Source organism: Anolis carolinensis, chromosome 2, assembly GCF_035594765.1.
Source record: "Anolis carolinensis isolate JA03-04 chromosome 2, rAnoCar3.1.pri, whole genome shotgun sequence".
In the NCBI taxonomy this organism is placed as follows: domain Eukaryota; kingdom Metazoa; phylum Chordata; class Lepidosauria; order Squamata; family Dactyloidae; genus Anolis; species Anolis carolinensis.
In genome coordinates, this window is record NC_085842.1 from 137670456 (window position 1) to 137685048 (window position 14593).

General features: G+C 41.1%; 1 protein-coding gene across 1 annotated transcript in view; it reads left to right on the forward strand.

Moving 5' to 3' along the window:
• mgat5b (alpha-1,6-mannosylglycoprotein 6-beta-N-acetylglucosaminyltransferase B) overlaps positions 1 to 14593 on the forward strand; it is a 243480-nt gene that overhangs the window by 116416 nt on the left and 112471 nt on the right. The window lies entirely within an intron of this gene.

Below are 14593 nucleotides of genomic sequence, written 5' to 3' on the forward strand. Positions count from 1 at the left end.
TAGCCACCCCCTCTTTATCTTGGTTTCTTCCAGAGTTCAGTGCATGTATAGAAGGGCCCTGAGTTGAGATTTGTGCTCAGTCATTTGTCTTAAAATAGTGTTTCCTACCCCACAGTTCCAACAATTCTGTGACAAAATTGAGGGGGGAAAACAAATAGAGACATCCTGTCTTTTTTCAGCTCTGAAGTAACTAAAGGGAATGCAATGCAAATATCCTTAGCACATTTCACAGAAACTCTTATGGAACAGTTAATGTGACACCACTTTCTCATTTGGAAGCAATGAAAAGAGCATTTAAGCATGATAGCCAAATATTCATTTCTAAGTTAATACTTTTTGATAAAAGAGCAACTGACAGTTAATGGAACTGGTAAAACTCTTTGTATAAGTAATAGACCAGATTGTCATCTGTAGTAAAATGAGCCCTTTTTATTTATCTGCCACAATTTTGTACCAGCTGGGAATCTTGACCACAGGCTCATTAGATGTGTAACCAATATTACAGCTAAAATCCTCTCCCATAAATCCAATTCTGATTTTATTCAAATTAACACTGATCAGAATATTATCAACAAAGTCTGTTTTCCACTTAACCAGCTTATTCAATAGGCTTGTGGTTGAATATGGAGCCTTCATATTTTGCAAATCTTTCCAGACCTTGGAACTGTACTTTTTGTACTACAACCCACAGAATCCCCCAGCAGCATAGTGGAGAAAATAAAAGTCACATGTAATCCAATGACTGGTATCTTGCATTGCAGTGTGAAATGTAAACGTTCTGCAGCCAGAACTATCCTACATATCTCCGGTCAACTCCTTCTAACTTATTGTTTAACTGCTTCAACACCCCCTCCCACTACCATACAATCGCTGGTGGAAAGCTGGGAAGATCAGAGAAGTCTCTGGTTGTGGGGACAGATCCAGATACAGGCCAATAATCTAACTTGTCAAGATCTGTTGGGGTTCTTTTTCAAAGAGCTCAGTGGGTGATATTATTGTTCTGCATCTTCATATAAATAATAATGATGAAAAGAGAACACAATTATTGCTGCTAACTGCCATCAAGTTGACTTCAGCTAGTAGTTAACCCATGAATGAGAGACCTTCAAGTCACCCTATCATCAATGGTCCTGCTTAGGTCTTGCAGACTCAAGGCAACGGCTTCATAGATTGAGATTGTCCATCTGGAATGTGGTCTTCCTTTTTTCCTACTGCCTTCTTCCTTACCAAGCTTTATTATCTTTTCTCGTGAGTTGTGTTTTCTTGTGGTATATCCAAAGTACAACGATCTCAATTTAGACATCTTGGCTTCTAGAAAGAGTTCAGACTTGATTTGCTCTAGAACCTATTTATTTGTCTTTTTAGCAGTTCATGGGATTCCTTGAACTGTTCTTCAGCACCGTATATCAGATTACCAGTAATTGATATTTTCTCTGTTAAGCTTTCTTTACTCTCCAACTTTTACAACTATACATACACATTGGAAATAATAACTTCATTATGCAATGATACATCTTTATACTTCAGTACCTCTTCTTGTGCCCTCCAAGTCCTAGGGTGCATCTACACTGTAGAATTAATACAGTCTAACACCACTTTAACTGCCATGGCTCAGTGATATGGAATCCTGGGATTTGCAGTTTGGTGAGGCACTGTACACTTTGGCAGAGAAAGTTGCAGATTTTGTAAAGCTACAGATCTTGTAAGTAGGACTGAGCCATGGCAGTTAAAGTGTATCAAACTGTATTAATTCTAGTGTAGATGCACCCATATTCTTCTGATTTCTTGATTGCAGTCTCCACTCTGATTAGTGACTGGGACAAGATATGAAAACTATTTCAATGTCTTCATTGTCCATTTGAAATTTATGTAGATCAATTATATATACATATACATATGTGTGTGTGTGTGTGTGTACTGTTATAATATATTTAAATACCATAGAATTAAAAGCAATATAAGAGTAAATCAATAAAAAACATAGTGCCAGATTGCTGAATGTCCTTTCCTTAGCACCTGGTCAGTAGCCAAAAGTTCACGAACTTCTTCATTATGTCTATCATCCCACAGTAAGTCTTATTCCTTGATTTTAAATCAAGTGCTGCTTTGTTTTACTAATTTTTTTGACATTTCAGGCTATGTAGTTCCTCCCTGGTAAGCATGAAGGGCCAATACGGGCAGCCATAAACCATGGGGGGAAGGATTGTGAACTGGGTTCCTGCCAGCAAAGGCCTTTCAATCAAGAGCTCCAACTGTGAGGCTTCTTGAAACCAGAAACAAAATTCTTTTCTTTCTTTTTTCCATAAGAAAAAAAAGCCTTGAGGACTGAGGCTTTAAATTTCAGCCTTCAGGTTCACCGATCTGTTCAAGAACAATCATAGCACTTAAACAGAAGAGACTCGAAATCAGGACACATTTTCCTGCTGAGTTAACCCTGGACAGCAATCCTAAAGTTTTGCTCATCTGCAATGACATTTTACGTATTAAAAAAAGCCTATTTGGGTGGTAGAAAAGTTGTAAAACTGAGTTTCAAGGGGAGACAGGATAGTGTTTGTAATAATAATCACCCTCAGAATTATTTTAGGGTGGTATGTGTATGTGTGAGTATATTTTAATCTATATCTATATATCTGTATCTATATCTATATATCTTATCTATATCTATCTATATCTATATCTATTCTATATCCATAATAAAAGTGAAAACCCATATGTGTGTATGTGGCATGGGTGTCTGCTCACACAGACAGCCTCTGGCCTCCACAAACAGGCTATAGTTCCCAAGGGTAAGGAGCCACCAAGTCACTCCCGTCCACTGACACTGCGGTTACAGCGAGCTCCATGAACATGTAGCCCAATCCCTGCCAATGTCCTTCCCAAACAGTACAGCCCACCACCCAAGGAACGCTTTCATTTGGGGACCATTTCATCCTAGATTTTACATTTTCCTCCACCATAGGCAGGCATCCCAGGGTTCTCCATTGGTGTGAAATTTGCATGACCCCGCCTACTGCCTTTCCATTTCAAATCTATCTGCATAACAAACACAGCAGAACTGTGCAGCAACTAAACTTACTGGAGGAGTTTGGGGGATTGACTCCACATGGTGGAAGTTGTAGTTCACCCTGCATCAAGTCAGAGCACTGTGACTCCTACTGGGGAATTTAGAGGAGTTGTAGTTTACCTACACTCAGTATGCTATGAACCCAAACAATGATGGCTCTGGGCCAAACTTGCCATGCATACCCGATATGCCCAGATTTGAATACTGGTGGGTTTGGAGGGGAATTGGCCTGGACATTTGGGAGTAGTAGGTACTGGGATTTATAGTTCACCTGCAATGAATGAGCACTCCGAACCCCTCCGATAATGCACCAGGACCAAACTTGGCACACAGAGCCCCCATAACTAGAAGAACATATTGGACAAGTTTGGGAAAAAGAGAGTTATAGTTCACCTGCATCCAGAGAAACAGTGGCCCTCACTGACAACGGACCGGGACCACACTTCGCACAGAGAAGCCTCATGACCAACTGAACATATTGCAGGGGTTTGTGGGAATGGGCCTTGATTCTGGGAGTTGTAGTTCACATGCATCCAAAGAGCACTGAACCCAGCCAATGACAGATCTGGACCAAACTTGGCACACAGACTCAACATAGCCTGCTGTGGATACTGACAGATGTTTTGGGATAATTGCCCCGGGAATCTGGGAGTTGTAGCAGTTCACACCCATCCAGAGAGCACTGCAGCCAGGCGATTTTCTTTCTTTCCAGCATTTTCTTTCTCTTTTATTTCTATGGGCAGCCTGAAATCACGCATTGAGACTGCATGATAGGAATCACTAACACTTCAGAAAAATATTAAGGGATAGCCCCCTTGGCCATACAGCAAAATGAACAAAATTCACGGAAGAGTGATACCTGTTATCAGCTAACCAATAAAGGCCTGTGCATTTTGAACAGCCAATAAATGTATCATGCTTTTGAGGATTTTGTTTTACTTTGGAAAAATGTTTTATTTGTCATATGTGAGGCCACCTGAAAGATTTCTCCCCAAAATATAGTTCACCCTGCATGTGTTAGGCAAAAGGAAATATGTCTGGAATCATATTCTCCCATTAGGATCTCTCTTTAATAACTGCAATCTGCTCATCTGCCTTTGTACCTTTGATTTTTGAGACTAAAGTAGACCCCCTACTCTGTTCTTTGTAATGTAAGAGTAGGGTGGAGGTGGATGGAGGAGAAAAAGGAAAAGAACCCATGACTTCTGTTCCTAGTTTAGGAAGAACTCTGTTATTACTTCCCATTCAGCATCACAATCCACAAAGTGCTTTGAAAATTGCCTGGCTCTTTCAGCTGCAGAGGCACTCTGTGAAGTAGCCAATTATTGGGACCTCTTTTTGTAAATGGAGAAGTGAGAAACTGAGAGGTAACAATTTGTGAGAGGAAACAATAGCTGCACTGGGATTTGAATCGACACTTTTCCTGAACAGAGCCAAGTTTATTATCTATTGGACCACACTGACTCTCTCCTTTCTTGGCTCTTACAATAAGAAGCATCACGTCAAGCTCAAGCCATCCCCACCCATTGTACTGTGCTCACCTTTCTTTAAGGCCATATGGAATTTACAGAGGAGCCCATTCTTTCAACAAGAATAAGGTCCTTTTGATTTTAGTGAGGTACATTGTAGAATGGGGAAAGCCAACCTTTAACATTGTAGTTGCTGGTCCATAGCAACAACAAAAAGTCCTTAAAGATGAACACGTTTATGGTTGAATAAGCTTTTGAGGACAGCAGGCCACTTTGTTGAATGCACAGGATGTCATCCTGAACTGTGAGTACAGTTGGCCCTCCACATTTGTGAATGTCATTTTTGCGGATTTGGTTGTTCATGAATTTGATTAATAAGCTCTCTCTATGAATCTTTAGATCCTCCAGCATATCCCTATGGTCAACTACTGGCAGAGGTTGATTATAGAGTCAGGCTGGAGGACCTAGGGATTTCTGAAGAATACACACAGTGCTCTAGGCATGCATAGGTTTCTACTGCAAGTTGATCACAGAGTTGCACTGGAGGACCTAGAGATTCCTGTTTGTTTTTATTTGTTCAGTCGCTTCCGACTCTTTGTAACCTTGTGGACCAGTCCACACCAGAACTCCCTGTTGGCCGTCGCCACCCCCAGCTCCTTCAAGTTCAAGCCAGTCACTTCAAGGATACCTACAGAGATGTTATTTCAGGTTAAGAAATAGTGGGTATTTTACATTCACAGTTTTCCCACTTTCATGGAGGTCCTGCATCCCTAAACTCCAAAGAATGTGAAGGAAGGGTTACATATATATATATATATATATATATATATATATATATATATATATACACACACACACACACACACACACACACACACACATACACTCAAGGCTGGCAGAAAGGACCTTGTAAAGTCAAAGACACTAATGAACATATGTTTATGTAGGTACAATAGCAGCTTTTCCAATCCCCATGTTAACAAGGGAGATGTGCCATGGCTCCTCTTTTAAACTTCCCTTATTTGCACAAATATTGCAGTAGTTAAGCCTCCAGTGGCTCCGTGTGTTAAAGCGCTGAGCTGCTGAACTTGCAGACCGAAAGATCCCAGGTTCAAATCCGGGGAGCGGAGTGAGCGCCCTCTGTTAGCTCCAGCTTCTGCCAACCTAGCAGTTCGAAAACATGCAAATGTGAGTAGATCAATAGGTACCACTCTGGCGGGAAGGTAACGGCATTCCATGCAGTCATGCTGGCCACATGACCTTGGAGGTGTCTACGGACAACGCCAGCTCTTTGGCTTAGAAATGGAGAAGAGCACCAACCCCCAGAGTCAGACACGACTGGACTTAACATTGGGGAAACCTTTACCTTTACCTTTACCTTAAGCTTTATAGCTGGAACATCTCTGCTACATGAGCAGGTTTACAATGGCTGAAGAATCTCTGATACTAGATTTGTGAAACTAAACATATTTCTACTTGTTAGCTTCATTTAGCACATTCCTACAGAAAAAGAACCACAGGATGCATGAAAGAAATTTTTAATAAACTTAAATGTTTTGTAGAATTAGGGCATCAGAGAGCATCTAGTGGAAAAGTTACAGGCAGCACGGAGTTCCACTGGGCGTTCATTTACTACCTCATTAGATGGGCTGATTCGCCTGTTGTACGCAGGCAAATGGGAGAGGAAGCAGTGCATGTTGCCACCGTGGCAACATGGGAACCTTCCCATGTTTCCTTGCCAGCAACGGGGGGCGGGGGGGGGGCACAGCAAGGCTGCATCCCATGGGATGAGGGGTAAGGTGAGTAATACAGGGCATGGAGTGGTGGCTTCTCCTCACTCCCTGCCAGGAGCCCATAGCTTCGCTCTGACGCAGGGTGAATATGGGCCTTTTTGATGAGGTCTTCTTCCCTAGTTTTCTGTAAGAGTTTCAGGCATTGATGAGGATGAGAGGCCACTGTGCTGACTATGATTCATTTTGTGAAAGTTTTCTTTTGCAGTAGGGAACTTGCATGGAATCAAGGAAATACCATAGGTTCACCACCCTGGCTTAAGGTCTCCATAAACTGGACAACAATTGCTACTTACCTAGAACTGCAGCTACAAAGTCTATTTGTTTGTTTGTTTGTTTGTTTGTTTATTTCCATCATTTCTACCCCACCCTTCTCACCCGAGGGGACTCAGGGCGGCTTACAAACTGGCAATTAATGCCGATACACCATAATACAATAAAATAAAACATTAAAAAAGGTTAAAACATAATATACAATATATAAAGTTTAAAACAGTGCAAAGTGCTTATGCCATTTGTCCACCAGACCTTGTACAAAAGCCTTATTCCAGACCAAGTCGAAGCCAGTAAAAACTTATTCTTTAAACGCTTGTGCGCATAGCCAGGTCTTCAGTTTCTTTCTGAACCCCAGAAGGGAAGTTTAGGAAGGAAAGTGTGTGGCAGGTCGCAATGGATTGTAGACCATATTTAGCTTATGGATCATACAAATTCTGCAGATATAAATTATAGCATTAACATTAACAAGTGTTGTGAATTTGATTCTTACATGCTAAAAAGAAGCCAGTCATTTACAGCAGAATAAAGAGTAGGCTAGGAAAGTGACAACCTACTGTGCTCTTATGTTGTGATTGTAGCTGTAATTCGTTCAGATCATAATTACTGGTGTGCCATAAAACCAATGTTTAAATAGGTCAGAATAAAAGTCTTTATATATTTTTCACCCTCTGCAGAAGTGAAGGATACACACAGAATATGGTCATGTTAGGAGCTGTATGGTAGGGGGAAACAAAGTGCACATACAAAATGCTCTTTCCTTTCTTGCTTTCTTCTCATCCTGTCCTCTGAAGGCTTCTGTGGCTACAGAAAAGGCTCTGCCTGCATAAGAGCTGAACAAACTGAGCTGTCCTTTACAGACTGCAGTGGGAAGAGATGCCACACAAAATCAGGGGGAGGAATTTTACATCATTCACCTGAAAAAATTTTATTCCCTCCTCCCACTGTATGAGCTGGCATCCCATCTGTGCAACATTGGATTTCACCTCATATTTATCAGAAATATGTCTTCTGGATTAGGTACCGTACAGGAATAAAACATGAAAAAGAGAGGGCACAGACACAAAAGTGAAGTGCTTCAAATAATTTCTTCCAACTGTAAACATATTTAATTTATTTATTTTGTTTTATATCTTGCCCTCTCCCTCACTGATGGACTCTGAGCGGCTAACACTTGACATCAATTTGAGTGTTTAAGATCCCCCAGTCTCAATTTATTTATTTTCTGCAAATGCACACAATGGCCAGAATCTTGGTAGCATATAAACCAAGGTTACACATACATTTGTCTTTTTTTTACATTGCAAAAGACGGTATTCAAAACCACCTCATGCAACATCTCTTTCCCTTTCCCAGCAGCTCCTATGCAGTAAAGTACACTTCCATGGCCATTTACTAGCTGGAGGTGTGAGCAGCAAAGACCAAAGAGTGCATCACTGAGATTCTGGAAGACAACCCTCTTCCTTCAAGTGCAGGACTTCAGCCAGGTGCTGTGTGGTCACCTCCTGCCCTTCGTATCCTTACCCTTGGTCAGTAAATGGCGGAGGCAATTTGAGAAGTGCCTTTGGGAGCAGAAGGGAGGTGGAACTCTGTGAGCAGAGAGCAATGCTCCACCCATACAATCACAACCTTTGACACTTGCAATGTATTCCTGCATGTCTATTCTAACAGCATTTCCTTTGTTGTTCTACAAGGGTGCATTATTGATATAATTTAGTTAGTAGTCAGACTGCCATGTTCAATGTAATATGACTGCTCAATAATTCATCATGTACATTTTGACTCTTTTGTAAAATGTATTTCCAGATTTATGAGGGGCGTTCAAGTCAAACTGGGACTTTTTAAGTTTACAGGTATAAAAATGGATGATGCTAGTGTGGTGATACTACATGAAGTAGTAAGTGGCTGGTGAGTCCTGTTACTGATAGGTAGCTCACGTCGCAGGCCAGTCCAGAGACATAATCAAGATGGCAGACAACAGTGTTAATGTGTGCATGGAACAGCATGTGTTGAGGAAGTTTCTTGTGAACAAAAAGAGTAAAACCCACAGATATCTACAGACTTCAAGCACAGTATAGTGATGAGATGTTCAGCCTTAGTAATACATATGAGTGATGTAAACATTTCTGTTCCTTCTCCCAGGAGTTTGATTTGCATTGTCCCATAGTTGTAGGAAATAGCACCTGTTTGCATTTCTTCCAGGGCTGTTGCAGATTCTGCAGCACCCTGATAGTTAACCATTAGCAGAGTTTGTAGCCAGCTCAGCAAAGTCTTTGCTGCTGAAAGCTTGCAAAGTATCTTTTTGTTCTGGAGACCACCCCTTTTCCTGGAGATGAAATCTCCATTTTGAGAAGCCTTTTGCCTTCTAGACAGAAGAGAAAAGAAGTCAGATGTGCTTGTGTGGTCAAGCCAGGCCAGCTCAGACAAACCATCGTAAGTACTGACCTCTTGCCTATAAAACTGGTGCTAAGTTCAGATAGGGGAAGACCTGCTCTTTCCAAGGTAACAACTCAGCACTGGGGCAAAGCATATCCCAGGATTTCTTTGCCATTGGAAGAAGCTCTAATTACTTAGTCTCCAAGCTAGCTTTGAGCTTAGATAGTGAAAGACCTGCTCTTTTTGATATAACAGCTCAGGGCTAGGGTAGAGAGGATCTCAGGATCTCTTTGCCTTTGGAAGAAGTTAACGCAGCAATTAAGGGGAAAAGCAAGAAAGGAACGTCTGCAAGGTTTTATAAGTTGACTATTTGTAACCTTAACTACGTTTGCCAAGTCTGCCAAGGACTTTGAGAAAATAAAATTTTGTTTAATTGTTCAACTTGAAGTGACTCTGGTTACTGGGATTTCTGAGCTTCAAAGTAAGGCCCCCGCAGTTCACCTGGGCAAAGAAAGAAGCACATCTTAAAGCTCTAAAAGGTGCCTGGGTGTGACGGCATAGTTTCAGTGATGGCCATATGTCCATCACTGATGATCTCAGCCATGGTGATTCCCAGCCCACAGCAGTCATTCCTGTGAACATTCAGTGTATGGAATTCCTGATCCAGGATAATCGACACATAACCTATCATGAAATTTCACAAGGGACTAATCGTTCTGTGAGAATGGTGAATACAATGATTCATGAACATTTGCATCTTTGAAAATTTAGCGCACTCTAGGTACCAAGGCAGCTCAGTAAAGGAGTTTCTCAGAAGTCAGCATTTCAGCACTGATGATGAAGTGAAGCAGGCTATCCTACGATGCTTCGGGCATCCTGACAAATCTTTTATGCCAAAGCTTTCCGGGCATTAGTTAAATGCTCGTATAAGTGTACAAATGTAGTAAGGGAATATGTTGAACTATAAATGCAGTTTCCACTTCTTGAAATATTTTATTTTATTTTAGAAATTCAAAAGTCCCAGTTTAAGTTGAACACTTTTGGTATATGTTTGAAGTAGCCAGATTTTAAATTTGTTAATGGTAGAATACAATATCTAGACTGCAGCCTTATTCACATGTAGGAAGCAAACACCTTTGAAAAAGAATGGGATTTTCCTCAAAGTGGGCTTGTGTAAGATTCTGATGTCATATGTTTAGCTGAACCTGAAGTTCTGCAGCCTGCATGTGAACTAAACTGTCACATTGTTCTTACACATTTCTGCTTAACACCTCAAAACAAAGAGATTTGATTGCATTGATAAGAGTTTAACAGCACCAGTATAGTAGCGTGTCATTAAAAAAGACCATAGGAGCTATCAGCATTTTGTTCTTTCTTTACTGAATGTACAGTTCACATTGTTGCCTCCTAGACACTATCACCAAATTGGACAAACTGATCCGTGCCATGTAAAAGTAGTGATAAATCTCTAATCTCTAAAGTATAATTTTAACTGTGCAATTGATCTGTTCCTTCATTCCATCTCATACTCCTCTGTTCAACATCATTTAATTACATTGTTTTTAGTTAAGTGAAAGTTAAATGATTTTTTTCCATTTCAGTACATTTTATCATTTCTGCTAAAGTTTAATTTGTCAAAATCTTCTTTAAGCTTTTGCTTTTCACAAATAATACAAAAATCTTATTTGGAAGTTTAGACACTTGACGGACATAATTGGGATCCTTGGTTTATAGTCGTAAAATAGCTAGAAGCTTTTGGAAGAGAAATGTCCTTGGGAGTTTTTGTTTTGTTGCATCCAAGATCTTCATTCCCCTTAGGGGAGCACACGGAGGACATGGCAACACAACTTGTTTTCCATAGCCAGATTTCTGTTGTGCCTCCTGTAAAGTAGATTTCTTTTGGTTGACCTGTATTGAAAACACAAATAACTTACATTCCATGAGTCAGCACTTCTCATCTTTCCTTGGGGTCAGAAGGACAGACCTTGAAAAGTGGCTTTAAAAATAATACATGTAGAACTTTATTGAATAAAAGTGGCAAACTGGCTAAGTAGCAGGACTGCCGTCTTTGGTGATGGTCCCTATCATTTGATGTTATTGCTGATCCACTACTTCCTCATAATGATGCCATCAAGGGCTGTTGACAGCAAAACCTCTCAATAGCCCCTGATCTTGGGACTTACTTTATACAATGAGGTTCTCCAGCATTTGTGGTGGCATCTTCTCTAAAGAAATTAGAAAAATTCAGAAGCATAGCACTTTGCCTCAAAAAACAAAAGACAAAAAAGTAATGTTGCCTTTCACAGTGAAGTAAGTATCCACATTGCAGGACCACTGTAGGATAATGGCTTGTGTGCTATCATATATGGTAATGCCCTGTGTAGCTATGTAACAAAACCCAGACAGTAACTTGCAATAATTACTGTTGTGATTTTAACATTACTCATTCCTTTACTAATACACTGTAGTTTTTCCAAGTAAGGCAACAGCCTACATTTTGGAAGTTCCCCATAGAATTTCCAACAAAGTGTTTCAACCCTACATTAGTTCTAAGAAAAAGTACACTAAGTATAAGTGTGGCATTTGTTAATATTTTCTAATTCTTTCCCTTTTGGTGCTATAGTTTTCTTTCTAGCAAGGACACTATTCTGAGCTTACACCAATCAGATATTTTTGGAGACAATATCATAACATGTCACATGATTTGAAACTGCTTTGGTGTTGATGCATTTGCGTTGTTTTCATTCTATTGTGCCTTATTTGTTGTTAGCCGTCTTGAATCCGTATATTGGGAGAAAGATGGGATAATACCATATATCTTCTATTCTAAGAAGCCATTGATTATAAGATTCACATTAACTTCAGTACCACCAAAAGAAAAAAAAGATGGATAGATGCTGTGATTCTAAGACACACACCATTATAGAAGTATATATGGGCAAAAAGTGCATCTTAGAATCAAAGAAATAGGGGAATAAATAAATAATAATTGGTAAACATCTAGTTGGGGGAAAAATCAAAAGGCTTCCTCTATGTTACAGAAGAAACTACTGTACATATTCATGTAGTTGACCTCCTGTATCAATCTAGGGCAGGTTCTTCTGAGGAAGACCCTGCTCTTGCATTTCACCAATCTGTTCAAAGAAGGGGATAGTCCCATTCAAATATATAAAGGTACACTACTCAGATTGATCTGTGGCGAAGTCATCCAAGGGTTTTTTTGACTAAAATTTCTAGACGTAGACATGAGTATATAGCATAAGTAACACTACCACTTCCAGGCTCTGAGAAAATTCAGCCATTTCACACACGCAGCCTGGCATATACAGTGTTCCCTCACTTATCGCTGGGGTTAGGTTCCAGGACCACCCGCAATAAGTGAAAATCCGTGAAGTAGGAACGCTATATTTATTTTAATATTTATATATTATTTTAGTAGTTATACACTATTTTAAGTCTTTATCAACCAATTGTGTGTTGATAAATCACCTCCTTCTCCTCCCGTTGCCGCTTGGGCTCCTTTTCTCTCTTTTTGGCTTCTCCTTCCTCCCTTCCTTAGGCTGTACGTTGTAATTTTTTATTATTTATAATAGTCTTTTAGAGTTTATTAAAAACAGCGAAACAGCGAATCTGCGAAAAGTAAACCACGAAGTAGTGAGGGAACACTGTACAAAAGTTTACTTTTAAATGTACTTGTGACTGAGCAACTAATCAAAGTTTCCTGATGAATAAAATTATATATAACTTAGAATACAGGGTTGCTGTATTCCCAATCTCACCTTTTCAGGTGTTTGTTTGAAATAATATTATGTTTACATTACAATTGTTGATTTTTTTAAACCCCAATAGTTTGAGAAATAGATAAAAGATAATGAAATTATTGTTGTAACAAGGAAGTCCTTTTTTAGAGTTTCAAATAGAAAAAAATTATTAACATTACCCCCCATACACTGAAATATAAATATATGTATTAATATTATGTAGAGGAAAAAGAGGTACATGTTCCGTCCCCCAGGACGATGGTTTGCCTTACCTATTGGTCGTTTGTTTGTTTTCCCTCCTTTACATTTTGTTTGAGCCTCTGGCTGCAAAAGCCTAGGAAAAGTGGCTTGGAATCTGCAAGAGCTGGCTGCAGTTTTCTTTGCAGTGATTGGTCAAAGAGTGCAACATCTTAGGACCGCCCTTTTTACCAGGGTCTAGTCTCCATTTTAGAGTTTCATTCTGGCTATAGTCTTCCAACGTGCTGGAGCTGTGCAAGGCTAACTGGGACAAATCATCCTCAAAACCAGGCCAATCTAAGCCTATCCAAATTAGATAAGTATTGAATTATATTGATCTGGAATAGGAAATCTAGTTAGAGGAGCAGAGTTATTCCATCGCTTCTAGAACTAATCTTTGCTGTAAAGATAGGGAAGGAAAGAGTTTCTCCTTCTAATATAGGCAGCGTGATTAGGGTATAGTGGTTTTATAATCACCTTTGCCTTCTGGAACCAGGGATAATTCTGTGACTAAAACCTATAGAAATTTGTTTCATTTTCTGCAACTTTAAGATCTGTGCCAGGTTTACAACCTTGTATGAATAAACATCCTTTTTTGAAGTTATCCAGACTCAGTCGTTCAATATCTATAGGACAGCTTATAGGGATTTGCAGTTCGCCCGGATAAAGGACAGCACGTTTCAGTTTTATAGCTTTTTATTGTCTGGTGGACGGCACAGTTTTGAGGTAGATCAGCGGTTTTTCCGCTTGAGCTAGCTTGCACGGCTTTATAGTTTTTTATAGTTTAGGAAGTTTTAGTATAGGCTGCGGCTTTTCCGCCTGAGCTCAGTCTGCATACCTAAAGACTCTACCAGCGTCTGAGGCAGTGGAGCCCGCTCTCAGACCCGAAGGAGTCAAATAGTGGGGCTCTATTTCCTTGCTATTTGGCTCGCGTGTGCGCACGTGGCCCAGTGGCTTTCTGGGTTTGCACAGGCTGTGCAGTTCCCAGCAACGTCCAGGGCTCCCTCGGCGGTAGACCTCGAGCCGCGGAGCACCAGCGACAGTTCTTTGGCTGGCTCTGAGGCGTGGAGCCCACCAGAACCAGGCTAGAACCTGGACAGGCCTGGCAACGCTGCTGCGAGTTCGGCCGGAGCACTCAACCGGCTTTGACAGCCTCTTCATCAGGAGTTCGGCCGGAGCACTCGGCCGGCTTTGACCTGCCTCATGGTCCGGCGGTGGTGACCTGCCTCATCGTCCTGCGGTGGTGACCTGCCTCATTGACCTGCGGCGGTGACCTGCCTCATCGTCCTGCGGTGGTGACCTGCCTCATCGTCCTGCGGTGGTGACCTGCCTCATCGTCCTGCGGTGGTGACCTGCCTCATCGTCCTGCGGTGGTGACCTGCCTCATCGTCCTGCGGTGGTGACCTGCCTCATCGTCCTGCGGTGGTGACCTGCCTCATCGTCCTGCGGTGGTGACCTGCCTCATTGACCTGCGGCGGTGACCTGCCTCATCGTCCTGCGGTGGTGACCTGCCTCATCGTCCTGCGGTGGTGACCTGCCTCATCGTCCTGCGGTGGTGACCTGCCTCATCGTCCTGCGGTGGTGACCTGCTTCATCGACCTGCGGTGGTGACCTCCCTTCACA